General features: G+C 43.7%; 1 long non-coding RNA gene across 1 annotated transcript in view; it reads left to right on the forward strand.

Moving 5' to 3' along the window:
* Positions 1-236: 236 nt before the first annotated feature.
* The window catches only part of LOC126291996 (uncharacterized), a 30,871-nt gene continuing 13,088 nt past the window's right edge, over positions 237-18,019 (forward strand). Inside the window, exons 1-2 of the long non-coding RNA XR_007551971.1 lie at positions 237-618; positions 5,214-5,276. This is a non-coding gene — a long non-coding RNA (uncharacterized LOC126291996). The remainder of the gene's footprint in view (positions 619-5,213; positions 5,277-18,019) is intronic.

Raw genomic sequence — 18,019 nt, forward strand, 5'->3', positions numbered from 1 at the left:
CCTTTTCTTCTCCCTTTTTTTTCAAAAAAAAAGTCTGTAGAGCAGCGTACTAAGCTTCTGCCAGCCCGCCCCCTTCGGGGGGAATTGAAAATCAATAAAGAAAAAAAATTAAAAAAGCTGAAGAGCAGCGTACTATGCTGCTGACATCCCATCTTTGTACAAGGTGTTTAAAATATCAATGAAGAAAAAAACAGAGTACACTGAAACGATATCGTTAAAACGTCGATACACCCAGCAGTAGGCGTTTGTTTTTCAGCGATTATCATGGAGATGGACCAACATATCACGAAAGTTAAATTATGTTGTGGGATGAGAGACGTAATTTACTGTTTGACTGTTCAGTATTGCATAGTAACAGTGAATATGCACAACGATTATTTTGAAAAAAAAAAAAAACATGATTTTAGAGAGATTTTAACAGTGCACCACCACTATAGCAAATACTAAAAACTTCACTGACAGCAGCTGGTTGGCATCCTCAAGGCCCAATAAACAAATTTATACTGTGTTTGCTGTTGATGATGATGTTTAAAAGGTTAAGAAAGTTAGAAATTACGAATCGCATTTTTTTAATAGTTGCGCTTCGGTAACGTTTCAAAACAATTCGAGCTGGATATGGTGAGTACATGATAATAACTGGGGAATGAGTTGTGTGTAATCTTCATCGTCGAACAGTACATATTTCTTCACGATTATGTGAAATTGTCATCTGCACAAGTGTCATGACACGCCGTCCAGCCCCGCTTTTGGTTGGAGAGTAAACGGACAATTTGAATTCTCTACTTGAGAATAATTTATGAATACCGTGATTCACAAAATTGAAAATGATTGTTAACAGCTATTATGTATATTTGTGCCTCCATTATCCTTAAGTAAGACGCATGATTACACGAACACAACACCCGCACGAAGCTGTCGACTGTCCAAGACGGCTTTCTGAATCTATAGCTCAAAGAATGGTCACATCCGTGGAAGTGCAGGTCTTGCCACAGGATAGATTCAAGGAAAAAAAATAAATAAATAAGCAGAACGACGTCCGCAGTATTCCACTTGAGTGTGGAAAGTAAATGGATTTACCGAACTTCCACCAAAACTAATAAATCTGCCATAGTTCGTAAAATTTTGATGGTAGATGAAATGTATTTATAGTAAAATGCTTAAACTCTTTATATTTTTTGTAATAACACTGTACATACCGATAATTGTGATGCATCAGTTTTCTTATTTTTGAATCTGTCTAACCAGCCACAGCTTTTGGATGACACAGACTTTGTAATACGCGGTACTAACTATGAACAAATGTCACTTGACATCTAAATAATTATTTAATGTAGTTCACATGACAACAGTGTTTTAAATCTAATATATGCTTGCCAGCATTGGAGGACTACATGTTGTGTCATCAACACCTAACAGATCTGTGATTACCATCTGACCAAGTTGAAACTGATAGAAATTTTGCTCAGATGTTCCCTATATACTGTACTAAGCTGTGCAAACTTTTATCTCAAGATAGAAAACAAACCAGTTTGACAACACATTCAATAGAGGGCTAAAAGTTTTCATCCAAGCTCTACTCTAATTTTGGCAAAGCTTATGATTACTTAAAATTGGAACTAGACACCCCTTTAAAATTTGGCACCATACTATTCATCATTTCCAGGCATCATTTCAAAATTGGGTAAAAATCGACTGTGACAATTTTTCAACAATTTTGTGCCTGCAGTTATTTTTGGGCGAAGCTTAGTAGACCCACAGCAGTAAACGTCATTTGTTTCTTACACAAAATTTATAAGGAACAGATATGTTTTTAGCAGAAAAAGTTTTGATTTTTCTGCAGACTGAATAATTTTAAAACAATGGGGCTGAAAATCCTACTGTTAAACATTCATAAACTGTTGTCATATGTAATTGCAAAATTAACTGTTAATAATTTGTGAGTGAATATTAATACATACTGTAACTAAACTATATCTTAGTATTCAGAAATTTCAAATATACAACTGTACAAATTATCTGTTAGCAATCACAGTCGAAGGGTGATAATCGTGATGTACGGTATGTCAAGTTTTGTTGAAATTTGTGCCTCAGATTTTCTTGAGCTTCCACTGTCAGCCTTGGAGACTGTTACCCTCACAGGTGTTTTTTCCCAGATAGTAATTCATGCAGGTACATGTATTGGTTGAAATTGCTACAAATATTCTAGTGCTTAATTCGATGTGTGATCCACTCACATCTCCATACACTCCACAATTAAGACCCCCCCCCCCCCCCCGCCCCCCCTCACACACACACCCACTCCTCTGAGTTGTTTAGGAATCAGAGCACACCGATCAGCATAGCACCCACCGAAACAGTGGTTTCAATACCAGTATAATTGAGTAATATTATTATTTTTTTCTTTTGTAGACTTATAATTTCCTGCTCCTCCCCAACACCCCTCCCACCCCCAACCGTGCTATGTGTGTCGTACCATAACATTATGTATTTCCAGGTAATAAGTCATATTTGTATTAAACCTCCCTCCCTCTTAATTCCGTTTCTTTATCTGTCATTCTTCTCAAAACTTGTTAAATAATTCCCTTTTGAATTGCCTGTTTCATTACAAATTCTTTATTCTCTTAACATCCTTGTCTAAATCCTTTTTCTCTCTCCGGTAACATAAAAGGAAACAACATAGTTCTGTTTTAGATACATTTCTGTGTTTTTAAATCTTCTGTTATGCACTTTCTATTTGTTCCTTGTTCCTCCCCTGCATCCATCCGTTCCCTTGTGCTCCTGTGCACACACAGACATGAACTCACTCACTTCCTCCCATGCGTGATAGAATATAAATCTCAGAATATAAAGCTTCCTTAATGCAAATTTTAGTTAATAGCACACAGTTTGTGATACCTGAAATGGAGTATCAGTGATATAGAAAAGAGGAAAGTGACATAATAATTATTGATTACACCAGACATTTGAGATGGTGGTAATAACATTTGCTTGCATCAAGCTTACATGCCTTGGTCATTTCATTAATTCTGACTTGGTAAAGAGAGTCAGCAGGTATTGATCATCTTTCCAAAAACCAAAAAACCACATAATATTATGTCGTTTTATCTTTGTGATGTTCATTTTAATTAAAAGTTCAATTCAATAAAATATTATTTGTGTCATTAAACTTCAAATGGCCAACACCCAAGTGGAATCTGTACACAACCAACAACAACACATGAATTATGCTGTTTCTGGTGCTAGATAAATGTTTATCGGTGATTTATGTGCAATTGTGCCTTCTTGGGAGCACATCTCAGTGCATATCTAAAAGGCTATACTGTTGCTGAGGCTGCATTTTTACTTCATCCTCCTCCAGACACACCTCTCTCTATTTTAATAGGTACATCATTGACTGCCATTGGATCTGTATGTGACATGAGTGGCAATCCCTGGCCTTCTTCACTAAAACATTGTCACCATTGCAAACAGTTTGATCAGTGTGTCACAGCAAGCTACGAAAGTCCTGTGGCTCACATCAAAAAGTACTGGTACATGAATGAAGGTAGGTATTTCATGATTAATACTGACCATAAACCATTCGTATTCACCTTCCATTAGAGGCCAAATGAGACATCACCACAACGTTTGCGGGCTCTTCATCACACAGTTCACTTCAGATGTTCAAAATGATGGTGAACAGAATGGATCAACAAATGATCTGTCTCATATTAATGCCATTGTGAAGGCACTTGACTTCTTAGCATTTAGATGTCACTCAAGAAGGAGACCACTAACTGAAGGTGTTCCTCACAGCATTGTAATGTTTACAGCTCCCACATGTTCAAACACCAGTCTCAAAGGTAGTGCGGTACCGCAATGTGTCCACATCACAAGCACAATTGTTTGTTACAGCAGATTTCCTCCACCAGGCAATTTCCTTTCAGTATGGCTTCTCTCCAGAATTTTGGGTTAATGTACAATTAATAGCAATGGCGATTATTTGGCCAAATATTGAGATGGATTCCAAGGCATTTGTCTGCCAGTGCAGTGCTTGCCATCACAAAAGAACAACATGGCACATTACAGTCATGCTAAGTACTTTCACCTCACATACTTAAGCATTTGAGTATGTCCGTATCAACATCACTGGACCTTAACTGTCATAAAAAAGATACCAGTATTCTAGTGACAATTCTTCATTTGCCATCCCTTTTGCACTTTATCAGACTAGTGGAACAAGCTGATCTTAATTCTACATAAGTCTAAGGTATGTAGTAAATGGAATTTGACTTTTCCAGTATACTGACAGCTGGTAAGGGTCTGTTTAAAGTAAATGCTTTGTTCGTTGTATCATGTAAACACAGCAGTTGAGTTGTATAAGAGGAGCAGTGCCTTTTTTGAAAGTAACTGGTTTTTCTTGTAATGAAGTTGAGTAGTAGTAGTATTTGATGCAGCCCTCATGCTACTCTATCCTGTGCAAGCTTCTTCATCTCTAAGTGACTACTGCAAATGACATTCTTCTGAATCTGTTTAGTATATTCATGCCTCCAGCTCCCTCTATGATTTTTACCCTCTGCACTTCACTCAAGTGCTAAACTGATGATCCCTTGATGCCTCAGAATGTGTCCTACCAACCAATGCCTTCTTCCAGTCGAGTTGGGCCACAAATCCCTCTTCTTCCCAGTTCTATTCAGTACCTCCTCATTAGTTGTGTGATCTACCCATCTAATCTTCAGCATTCTTCTGTAGCATCACATTTCAAAAGGTTCTATTCTCTTCTTGTCCAAACTATCTTCCATACATGGCTACACCCCATACAAATACTTTCAGAAAAGACTTCCTGACACTTAAATCAATACTCGATGTTAACAAATTTCTCTTCTTCAGAAGCGCTTTCCTTGCCATTGCCAGTATACATTTTATGTCCCCTCTGCTTTGACCACCATCAGTTATTTTGCTCCCCAAATACCAAAACTCCTTTACTACTTTAATTGTCTCATTTCCTAATATAATTCCCTCATTATCACCTGATTTAATTCGACTACATTCCATTATCCTCGTTTTGCTTTTGTTGATGTTCATCTTATATCCTCCTTTCAAGACACTGTCCATTCCATTCAATGTGAGCATGAATGAGAGAGAGAGAATGTGATTGAGTGACTATCCTTTCTGCTGACTTTTGGTCTTCCCTCTGCTTTTGCTAAATTTTATGGCGTGTTCTCTCCTTACAGGAATCCACATGGGAGAAAGAGGCAGTCACACTGTGCAGCATAATAGACAGCAAAGAAGAACCAGTAAGTGATAGTAATCAAAATACTCATTGTAGCTTTATTCTTTTTGTACAACAATTATGACAAATGAAAAAAAAATCCACTTAAATAAAAACTGGTATCTGTATGTAGAGCTTATGCGTAAGAAAGAAAATAATCAAATTGATAAGTTGTGAGCCACTTTATTCACATGGAACAGCTACACAAGAATGATAGGTCAATTCTTAGTAGCTCTGTTATTTATGGGAAGAATTTGGTAGAAATACTAGTCGGTGAAATATGACTACACACATGAATGCTATGTACATAAGCTTCTTTGAGGTGAGTTTACGGGTTGATCTGAGGCTAAGTAGAAAGACAGAAGTATCAGTGACTCAGTTTAATTGATTTTATCCACATGTTATGTTCAGTAAATCCCATTTAGGAGATTCTTCAGAGATGTTGCACAAGTCATGTTAACACAATATAGGTAGAAGCAGATGCTTATGTAAAGAGTACTAATGACAAATCTACTCATTGATAATTATGGGAATTGTGTCCGGAGAAGTTTGAGAGAGTGTGTGCGTACACGTGCATGCGCACACTGGGAGAGCCACCTTTTGCAGTGCAGACATGGAGGACGATAATCAGTGCAGTTCTGATAGGCAGTGACAGGGCTGTGGAGACACGCCGATTCCAGTGCTGTGCCATCTCTGCTAGGTTTCTCGGTTGAGGATCCATGTCACGAACAGCCTGATCGAAGTGGTCATACAGATTCTCGACTAGGTTCAAAACCGGGGAGTTTGGTGGTCTTCAACCTATGCACGTACACTGCGAACTATGTGTGACATTACATTGTCCAGCTGGTAGATGGCATCTTGCTCAGGGGAAGGGGGGTGGGGGGAACTGCATGCAGTGGTGCACACGGTCCTCAAGGATAGGTGCATACTTGTGTTAATCCATTGTGCCTTCCAGAATGATGAGATCACCAAGGGTATGCCATGAAAACATTTCGCAGACCATAATTCTCCCTCCTCTGGCCTGACAACGAATGTTGCAGGGCCATACATGCCAATGAGCATCAGTCCATTGGAACATGTAATATGATTCATCTGGAAAGTCCACATGCTGCCACTCAGTAGACGTCCAGTTGCTGTACTGGAATGTAGATTTCAGCCTTTGTTGGCAATGGACAGCAGTAAGCATGGACGCATGACCCAGGCATCTGCTGCAGAGGTCCATACACAGCAATGTTCGCTGAATGGTTGTTGAGGACACAATGTTGTTAGCCCCTCGGTTAGTCTGGGTGGTCAGTCACTCAGTAGTTCCACATCTACGAGGGCTATCCACAAAGTACATTACGTTTTGGAATTAAAAATAAAGTAATGGAAATTTTTTTTACTATACACGATGTTACAAAAAGGTACAGCCAAACTTTCAGGAAACATTCCTCACACACAAATAAAGGAAAACTGTTATGTGGACATGTGTCCGGAAATGCTTAATTTCCATGTTAGAGCACATTTTAGTTTGTTCTTCCACCTATGCTCAATGGAGCACGTTATCATGATTTCATACGGGATACTCTACCTGTGCTGCTAGAACATGTGCCTTTACAAGTATGACACAACATGTGGTTCATGAGCGATGGAGCTACTGCACATTTCAGTCTAAGTGTTCGTATGCTTTTCAACAACAGGTTCGGTGACCGACGGATTGGTAGAGGTGGACCAATTCCATGGTCTCCACGCTCTCCTGACCTCAACCCTCTTGGCTTTCATTTATGGGGGCATTTGAAAGCTCTTGTCTACGCAACCCTGGCACCAAATGTAGAGACTCTTCGTGCTCGTATTGTGGACGGCTGTGATACAATACACCATTCTCCAGCGCATCAGGGATTCCATGCGACGAAGGGTGGATGCATGTATCATCACTAATGGAGGGCATTTTGAACATTTCCTGTAACAAAGTGTTTGAAGTCACGCTGGTACATTCTGTTGCTGTGTGTTTCCATTCCATGGTTAATGTGATTTGAAGAGAAGTAGGAAAATGAGCTCTAACATGGAAAGTAAGCGTTTCCGGTCACATGTCCTCATAACATATTCTCTTTCTTTGTGTGAGGAATGTTTCCTGAAAGTTTGACTGTACCTTTTTGTAACACCCTGTATACAGATGAAAGCCACACTTAAATACTACTTTTCTACATAGTTGCCATTTAAATTAAGGCACTTATCGTAGCGATGGACGAGCTCGGAAATTCCTTCGGCGTAAAATACGGCTGCCTGCGCCTTCAACCATTTGGTTACCTCTTCTTGAAGCTGTGCGTCATCATCAAAATGCTGCATAGCCAACCTCTTCTTCATTGCTGGGAATAAGTGGAAGTCGCTCAGTGCCAGGTCGGGACTGTACGGCGAATGAGGAAACAACTCCCACTTAAAAGATTCGAGAACTTCACAAGTGGCATTTGCCGTGTGGGCCCAGGCATTGTTGTGAATCAGCAAGATCTTTGTGCCCAACTTTCCCCTGCGCTTGTTTTGTATTGCTCTTCTGAGGTTGTGCAGAGTTTGGCAATACCTTTGAGAGTTTATTGTAGTGCGTCTTTCCAGGAAATCCACAAAAATCACACCTTTTCTGTCCCAAAAGACAGTCACCATCACCTTCCTTGCCGGCATCGTCTGCATGCATTTCTTGGGTTTTTGGGGGGAATTTGTATGCCCCCCACTGCATTGACTGCAATTTTGTCTCGCAGTTCACATGCTTAACCCATGTTTCGTCACCAGTAACGATGCGATTGAGTAATTGTTATAACCTTTAATCACAATAATTGCGTGGATTTTCACACTCTCTCTTAGAAACAATAGCTGATCACATGATTACAACTCAGTCTCTCGTATTCGACTGCTGTGCCGTGACATGCGGCCGGTGCCGTTCGTAGCTAGGTGGCGCTCCCGCGCTCATCTGATTTGCGGAGCACCTCTATCGCCGTTTGTGCGTACTGTCGTGGCGGCACTGTTAAATGTCGTGGCACTATCACAACACTTTTCCCCCCTTGAAAAAAATAAACACTCACTTCCTTGGAGACATGGACAGCGCAGAGACATCCATGGCCTCTTGTGAGGCCCCGAGGAGATCCCGCGCAGAGACACGGGAGTATGGTCGAAAATGTCCAGGACGGAAGCTCGTGCGAGGAACGTGCCTCCTGGATGAGATGATGGGTGAAAACTCCGGAGCAGCATCCATAGGTGTCATTGACCTGGGAGTGTGCTCCAGCGAGATGGGTCCCGGAGAAGGCGGCGTGGCGACTGGGGCCGGTTCCGGAGTACTTGGAAGCGGCAGCGACGGCGGCTGCATCAACACGGACGGTAGATCGGCAGCAGCGACAGGACTGGCGTCTCGAGCTGGTGGAGGCGAAGGATGGGGCGGTGGCACAGGCGTGGCCACCACTCGTGGGCGCATCTGGTCGTAATGGCGAACAACCGTGCCGTCGCCAGTACGGATTTCACAAAGCCGGCGGCCACAAAGAGCCTTGACCACCCCTGGAATCCATTTAGGGCGAGATCCATACCCTCGTGCCCACACGTCGGCGCCCACCGAGTATTTTCCCGCACTAGGGGACACAGTACAAGGCTTGACAGGGTGAAGCAGGTGCAGTAGAGTGCGCGGTTGGCGGCCATGTAAGAGTTCAGCAGGGCTGCGATCACCCAGAGGCGTGAAGCGATAAGAACTCAGAAATTGCAGCAGGGCGTCATCTGTGGAAAAATCACTAAGGAATTTTTTCATCTGGCATTTGAAAGTGCGGACAAGGCGCTCGACCTCCCCATTCGATTGCGGATGGAAGGGAGGTGCGGTAACATGATGAATCCCTTGTCCAGTACAAAAATCACGGAAGGCCTGCGAAGAGAACTGAGGGCCATTGTCCGTGACGATCGTGGATGGAAGACCTTCTAGCGCAAAGATTTTGGACAAAGCCAGCGTCGTCGCCGCAGTGGTGGGCGACGGACATCTAACAACAAATGGAAACTTCGAGAAGGCGTCAATCAACAGTAGCCAATAAGTACCGAGGAAGGGGCCAGCAAAGTCGGCGTGCACCCGTTCCCATGGCTGAGCTGGATCAGGCCACGGAGAGGGCATTGTACGAGGTGCCGCCAGTTGTTGAGCACACTGGCCACATGCAGCAACCATATGGGCGATGTCCGAATCAATGCCGGGCCAATAAAAGTGCCTGCGGGCCAGGGACTTAGTTCGAGAAATACCCCAATGGCCTCCGTGCAATAGTTTGAGAACATCTTTGCGAAGAGAGGCTGGCACCACGACCCGTGGAGATGCGCCATCCGTGGCCAGAAGAACAACACCATCACGAACAGACAGACGAAGGCGCAAGGCATGGTAGTTGCGAAGGGGATCCGATGCCCGGCCCCCGGTCCTGTCTGGCCAACCTCGTTGAACAAAACCGATCACCCGACGCAGGACCGGGTCCCGCGCAGTAGCTGACGCGACCTGCGAACCTGTAAGTGGAAAGCCCTCGACTGCACGACGTTCTTCCTCATCAATGTGGAAACAGAGGAGTTCATCGCGATCGAAAACAGGGTCGGGGCCCATCGGCAATCGCGACAATGCATCCGCGTTTGCGTGCTGGGCCGTTGGGCGATAGTGAATCTCATAATGAAAACGAGACAAGTATAAGGCCCAACGTTGCAGGCGGTGAGCTGCCTTATCCGGAAGTGACGCCGAGGGGCTGAACAGAGAGACCAGCGGTTTGTGGTCGGTGATGAGGTGAAACTTAGAACCATACAAAAAAACGCTGAACTTTTTTAGAGCATAAATGATAGCGAGCGCCTCCTTTTCGATTTGAGAGTAACGCCGTTGCGCCTCGTTGAGGGTCTTGGAAGCATAGGCAATAGGTCGTTCCGACCCATCCTCATACCGATGGGCGAGAACAGCCCCTAGGCCATACTGTGACGCGTCAGTCGCCAGAACCAAGTGCTGACCCGGACGGTATGTGGCAAGACAAGGCGCCGACTGCAAATGAGCCTTCAGGCGGACAAAAGCTTGCTCACACCCGTCGGACCAACAGAAGGGGACGTTTTTGCGTAACAGCTGATGCAGAGGATAAGCTACCGCTGCTGCGGATGGAATGAATTTGTGATAATAAGCAATCTTGCCTAGAAACGCCTGAAGTTCTTTGACCGTAGACGGCCGGGGTAGAGCGTTAATGGCCGCAACGTGCTCACGGAGAGGGCGTATGCCCTCACGGGACAACTGGAAACCAAGATACTCAATGGAGGGTTGGAAGAACTGTGACTTGTCCAGATTGCACCTCAACCCAGCCGAATGCAAAACCCGAAACAGTGAACGTAAATTACGAAGGTGCTCCGCAGTGGAGGCTCCCGTGACAACAATGTCATCCAGATAGTTTATGCAGCCGGGAACGGAAGCCGTGAGCTGTTCCAAAAACCGCTGAAAAATGGCCGGTGCGCTAGCGACGCCAAATGGTAATCGCTGGTACTGATACAACCCACAAGGAGTGTTGATAACGAGAAATTCCTTGGAAGGAGCGTCCAACGGCAACTGATGGTACGCCTCCGATAAGTCAAGTTTGGAAAAGAACTGGCCCCCAACGAGCTTGGTAAACAACTCCTCAGGACGAGGAAGAGGATAAGTGTCAATGACGCTCTGAGCGTTGACAGTGGCTTTAAAGTCACCACACAATCGCAGACTCCCGTTTGGTTTAGAAACCACCACGATCGGCGATGCCCATTCGCTGGAGGTAACCGGAAGGAGAATCCCTGAAGCTGTTAACCTGTCTAGCTCAGCCTTGACAGGTGCACGCAACGCCACTGGAATAGGGCGTGCCCGGAAAAACTTAGGGCGAGCCGTAGGTTTAAGAGTAATGTGGGCTGCAAAATCCTTGGCACAACCCAGACCAGCAGAGAACACGGACGAAAATTCACAACACAATCCATCAAGCTGTTGATACGGAATGTCCTCAGATATGAGGTGCACATCATCATCAATGGAGAACCCAAACAACTGGAAAGCATCATAACCGAACAGGTTTTCAGTGCCCGCATGATCCACCACATAAAACGTGAGGGGCCGAACAACAGACTTGTAGGCAGTGGAAGCATCAAACTGGCCCACGATAGGAATTTTCTGCTGATTATAAGTCCTCAGATTGCGCGTAACTGGAGACAAAGGAGGGGAGCCCAACGCCAAATACGTGCGAGAATTAATGAGAGTTACTGCAGAGCCAGTGTCCACTTGCATGCGGATGTCTTTATTCAGAACACGAACAGTAACAAACAACTTATTTGTTTGAGAAAGCACACAGTGAACATCCATGTCCGACGCCTCGTCCTCGTCGACAGGAACTTTATGGGACTGACACACAGAAGCAATGTGGCCTTTTTTCCTACATGAATTACACGTGGCCCAACGTTTTGGACACGCTGCCCTGTCGTGCTGTACGAAACAACGGGGGCAAGAAGGAAGCGCGGAACGAACCAGCTTCTGTGGTTGCTGGTTTCGCTGCGAGTGTTGCGGCCCAACGCGACGTTGTTTACGCGAGTGAACCGCCGCCACATCTTCGTTCTCCTGTGCAACAGGCAAATTGTCCTTGTCGAGAGTTGACTGTACAGCGCCTACATCACACCACGCGTCTATTTGCGCGCCAGCAGCGTGAGACACTTCAAAGGATTGAGCGATGCTTAGAACTTCCGACAACGATGGGTTTGGCAGTTGTAGGGCACGTTGCCGAACTTCTTTATCAGGAGCAAGCCGTAGAATAGCATCCCTAACCATTGAATCCGCATAAGACTCGTGATGAGTGTCCGTGACAAACTGACATTTCCTACTCAGGCCATGTAGTTCCGCCGCCCAAGCCCGGTAAGATTGATGGGGCTGTTTACGACACCGGTAGAACGCCACGCGGGCGGCAACGACGTGGGTGTTTGTTCGATAATAGGCAGACAATAAGTCACACATTTCTTGGAAGGACAGGGAGGCTGGTTCCCGCAGAGGGGCTAACTGAGATAGCAGCTGATAGACCCGAGGGGAAATCCAAGATAGAAATAACGACTTACACATAGGAGCGTCGACAACGCCGAAAGCCAAGAAGTGTTGCCGCAAACGCTTCTCATAATTCTCCCAGTCTTCAGCGGCCTCGTCGTAAGGAGGGAATGGAGGCGGAGAAGAGGAAGACAGACGATGAGTAAGTGACGTCGACAACGCCTGAATCGCTGCCGTCAGCTGTGTTTGTTGTTCAATGAGCGCTTGCATAAGCTGTTCCATGTCTGCCCCGTCACGAACACGCAAATCCACAATGCGGTGAAAATATCCCGACCTCGTCGCCAAAAAGTGTTATAACCTTTAATCACAATAATTGCGTGGATTTTCACACTCTCTCTTAGAAACAATAGCTGATCACATGATTACAACTCAGTCTCTCGTATTCGACTGCTGTGCCGTGACATGCGGCCGGTGCCGTTCGTAGCTAGGTGGCGCTCCCGCGCTCATCTGATTTGCGGAGCGCCTCTATCGCCGTTTGTGCGTACTGTCGTGGCGGCACTGTTAAATGTCGTGGCACTATCACAACAGTAATGAGTTGCCATCTTTCTCGTAAGTGTCCAAAAACGTTAACTCTGCAGCCATTCGCTGATTTTTGTGAGTCTCTGTCAAGATTTTTGGTATCCATCTTGCACAAAACCTGTGGTAACCAAGCTTTTCGGTAATGATTTCGTGCAACAAACTTAGTGAAATTTGTGGAAAACTCATAGAGAGTTCCGTTATTGTGAAATTACGGTTTTCACGGACCACGGCATTGACTTTTTCGACAAGTTCGGCAGTCACTATACTGGGTCTTCCACTTCGCTCTTCGTCGTGAACGTTAGTTCGGCCATTTTTAAATTTTATGACCCATTGATGCACTCCACCTTCTGTGATTATGTTGTCCCAATACACTTCACAAAGCTGCCAATAGATTTCTATCGGTGTACAGTTTTTTGCAGCCAGAAACCTTATTACAGCACGCACTTCACACTTCGCGGCATTTTCAATTAACGCTGACATTTCAAACTGTCACAGTAACTCAACAGAGTACAGCACGAACCTCTCACTAGCACGGCAGGATGCCGACTGAGCGGCGGAATGCTATGACACAAAGATGTCCACTCTAGCCCCGCCCCTAACGGACACAAACAAAAACGTAATGTACTTTGTGGATAGCCCTCGTATTTGCTAATACACATCTCTGCAGCTATTGTTGGCCCTTTTCATCTGTCATCTGTGGTCTGTGGTGCGCCACAGTTGTCTTGGCACCGGCATCGGATAGTGCCATTTTGCCATGCACGGTATTCTTTAACCATGGCAGCATGCGAACAGTTTACAGATTTATCCATTTTGTAAATGTGTCACCCTTGTCGTGAAATATTCTTTAACCATGGCAGCATGCGAACAGTTTACAGATTTATCCATTTTGTAAATGTGTCACTCTTGTCGTGAAATCCAATGATCGCACCCTTTAGGACATCAGATAAACTACTCCGTTTCTGCATTGTGACAACTATTACACTGTTTTCTGCATCCCCCTCACCATTTCTCATGCCCCCTCTGACATGCACTATACACCCTCCCCTGCTAGTGCTGGTATCAGTGAGTGGTTATTGCACATTGACTTTGAAAGGTAGCGATGATCACATTAATGTGACTGCACCGTGTATTTCTGAATGAGAAAATTAGTATCATCATTGGATTCAGACAAAGATACCAAGATAAATGTGTCAGATTTGGCCATCTAGAATTATACGGTTTCGAGGCCACATGGTGAGCGATGCAGATGCCCTGTTAGCTGGCGAGATACTCTTGCGGTGTAGGGTGGGAGGAAAATGAGGTGCGTCCCTTGGCCAGTTGTGTGTATGTATCTGGAGCTTTCTGATTGCCAGCATTACTATTAACATGACAAGCTTGTTCTAAGTTATTCTCTCAGTTTGTGATTCTGGTTTTATTCATATAGTATTGATGATTTTGTTGGTCTTAGAAAAAAAAAGAGAGAGAGAGAGAGAGACACACACACACACACACACACACACACACACACACACGCACACACACGCACACACACACACACACACACACAGAGAGAGAGAGTGAGAGAGAGAGAGAGAGAGAGAGAGAGAGAGAGAGAGAGAGAGAGAGAGAGATGGCTTCGGATGGTGGAACTGAACTAACAACTTCACTCTCTGTCTGTCACCCAGATGATGATCATGAGCACTCATGTGTCTTGTTTCGGTTCTGAACATTGACAAACCCTGCATGTGCACAGTAAAAATTCTCTACATGCTAACTATCTAAGGATTGGAATGACTCCTTACCCTCTCCCTTAAAACCCACATCCTTTCGTCTTTCCCTCTCCTTCCTGAAGAAGCAACCATCGGTTGCGAAAGCTAGTAATTCTGTGTGTGTGTTTGTGTGTTTTGTTCATGTGCCTGTCTGCCGGCGCTTTCCCACTTGGTAAGTCTTGGAATCTTTGTTTTTAATACATTTTTCCCATGTGGAAGTTTCTATTTTATTTACAAGGTTTTTTTTATGTATATGTGAACATCTTTCATGTGATTATGAGGAATAGGTGGAACAACCTGTTACACTACACACATTTAATCTTTCTGTTAATTATATTTCAACAAGGACATTCCATTATATTATTCACACAGCCACATGGCTTCCTTTGTCCTATTACTTAAGCTGTAACATTCAATATTAATTTAGCTCATCTTCACCCTTTATTATTGACCATGGTATCTTTTCCATTCTTGTACTTAAGATCTGTCTGTTCCTGTGTTGCTGTTAAGAATGATTGCAGCACAGTTGTAATATCTACCTAATAATTTTGGAGATTTCAGTTGTATTAATAACAAGTCAAAGTAGAACCTGTTTCCCATTTCAAGTATCTAGGAAGCATGATCTCGAAAGACAGTATGATTAAGTGGGAAGTACTCAGCAGGACACGGAAAGCATCCAGTTCAGTTTTTACAGTCAATCTTCTCTGGAATGATAAAATGCCACGAAAAGCAAAAGCAACCATGTACCACACCTATTTTGTACCAATCCTTACATATGGTTTAGAAACATGTACCCTACTAAACGAGCTGCACAGGGAAGCCATGCGGTCTGAGGCATCTTGTCACAGTCTGCTTGCCCCCCCCCCCCCCACCCCCCCACCCCACTGTCTGTTTTTTCAAGAACTCCCTCAAGCTTGGGCGTGTGTGTCGTGGCGTAAGTTAGGTTAAGTAGTGTGTAAGCTCAGAGACCGATGACCTCAGCAGTTTGGTCCCGTAAGACCTTACCACAAATTTCCAATTTCCCTACTAAACAAAGACCTCAGAATTCAGGAGATAGAAATGAGATTTATTAGAACCATGAATCAAACAACTAGAAAGGACAAAATAAGGAATGAGATGAGTAGAAAAGTAGCTGGTATTGAGGTTTCTGTTACCAGTGTCATAAACATACACAGGCATAAATGGTATGGGCACATAATTGAGAAAGACCTGCCAAAAAGTATTTCAATATGGACCTCGTAGGAAGAAGATCATGGGGAAGAGGAGGAAGGACAGAAATGGGAAGCTGTCATGGAACAGAAGATGTATGAAGACAGGAGAAGATGGTGAGTGCTTGTACACCAAACCTGCAAAACTGGAGTTGGAAAATGATGATGATGATGAGGAGGAGGAGGAGGAGGTGGTGGTGGTGGTGGTGGTGGTGGTGGTGGTGGTGGTGGTCGTCGTCGTCGTCGTTGTCTCAATATATGATGTTGGGAGAAAAACTGGGTTGGAAATGGTTGAGGAGCAATGTTCATAGATCCTAAGAAATTATTGAGAGTTCTGTCTGGGGAAAGGAGGTTTGCATGTATACATGCTAGTCTCCAAAATTTTAGGAATGTGCTCACCTGTAACAGTTTATGATTAAAGAGAAAGGTAAACCAGAAAGTATTGATCAGGGATACTGGGCTGGAGACTTGACTTTCATGGGCAATGCCAAAATCAAATGAGCTATCCAGACACAATTTGTGACCTGCCCTCTCAACTAAAATTCTGCCAGTATCTCTTTTGCTTGCTAATTTTACAGAAGTACTCGTAGTAATTGTCAAGCAGTGAGGGTAGATCATTAGCCATGCCCAGCATGCTCAGTAGGTAAGAGTATTACTCGCAAAGGACCAGGTTCCAAGTTTGAGCACCATGGCAGCATGTAGTTTTAATCCTCCAGTGGCCGGCCGCGGTGATCTCGCGGTTCTAGGCGCGCAGTCAGGAACCGTGCGACTGCTACGGTCGCAGGTTCGAATCCTGCCTCGGGCATGGATGTGTGTAATGCCCTTAGGTTAGTTAGGTTTAAGTAGTTCTAAGTTCTAGGGGACTAATGACCACAGCAGTTGAGTCCCATAGTGCTCAGAGCCATTTGAACCATTTTTAATCCTCCAGTAAGTTTCAAAACAGTACACAGTTTACTGCTGAGTAAAAAATACATTCACTGGCAGACATAATAAATAAAATGTCATTGGTGTCACAGCTCAATTATAGAGTTCATGAAGGGTAGAATAATACACTGACTGACAAAAAAAGTCAAGCACCCAGAAGAGGAGGAGGAAGTGAAATAAAATTTCACGAATTACAGCCTCTGTGGTGTACTTGGGATTAGGAGCCCACTTGTTGGTGTGATACTGAATACCCTCTGGCCTTGATGCATGTAATGTTTTAGGTGGGATGGGTGCCATTTAACTGATGTACAACTATTGTATGAGGTGTGTTCAACAGTAAGGTGACTTTACATTTTTATGAAAAATATTTATTTATTCAGTAATATTCATGTTTTCCCCTTCATAGTAATCCCCCTCATATACAATACACTTGTGCCAACACCTCTTCCAATCTTTGATGCACTTCCCATAAGAGCTTTTTGGTGCTGCCTTGAGTACTTCTAGTGATGCAGTTTTTATTCCCTCAATCGTTGAAAATCTTCATCCTTTTGTTGGTCTCTTCAGTTTTGGGAACAGTAAAAAGTTTCAGGGGGCCAAATCTGGTGAATATGGTGACTGAAGCATGATTATCATGTTGTTTTTGGCCAAAAAAATATCTCACAAGCAATGATGAATGAACAGGTGCATTATCGTGATGCAAAAGCCAGGAATTGTTTTCCACAATTCCGGATGTTTTTTACTTATTGCTTCTCGCAAATGACACATAACATCCAGGTAATACTCCTTATTGACCGTACAACCTTGAGGCAAAAATTCATGATGCGCTACGCCATGGTAATTTAAAAAAAAAAAATAAAAAAACAGTGAGCAAAGCTTTGATATTTGATCAAACTGAGCATGCTTTTCTCGGTCTTTGCTCTCCAGGATGCTTCCATTGGGATGACAGGGCTTTGGTTTTGACCTTATAACCATAAATCCATGTTTCGTCACCAGGTATGACTCTTTTGAGCAAATGCTCGTGCGACGGTTCTTCTGATTAAAATTGAGAAGTTTTGGAACAAACTTCGCTGACACACATCTCATGCCAAAAACATAAAAAATAAAAAAGAATTGCATAACAAGAGCTGACCGGTATGCCAACATCCTCAGCAACTTCTTTTATGGTAATTTGACAATTTTCCAAAACAATTTTCTTCATAGCTTTGACATTATCATCTGTTGTTGATGTGCTGGAGCGTCCAGAGCAACGTTCATCATTGGCATCTTCTCGGCCATCTTGTAAGAACTTGTACCACTTGTTTACAATATTTTTTACTTAGAG

This window comes from Schistocerca gregaria, chromosome 9 (genome assembly GCF_023897955.1).
Source record: "Schistocerca gregaria isolate iqSchGreg1 chromosome 9, iqSchGreg1.2, whole genome shotgun sequence".
Classification (NCBI taxonomy): domain Eukaryota; kingdom Metazoa; phylum Arthropoda; class Insecta; order Orthoptera; family Acrididae; genus Schistocerca; species Schistocerca gregaria.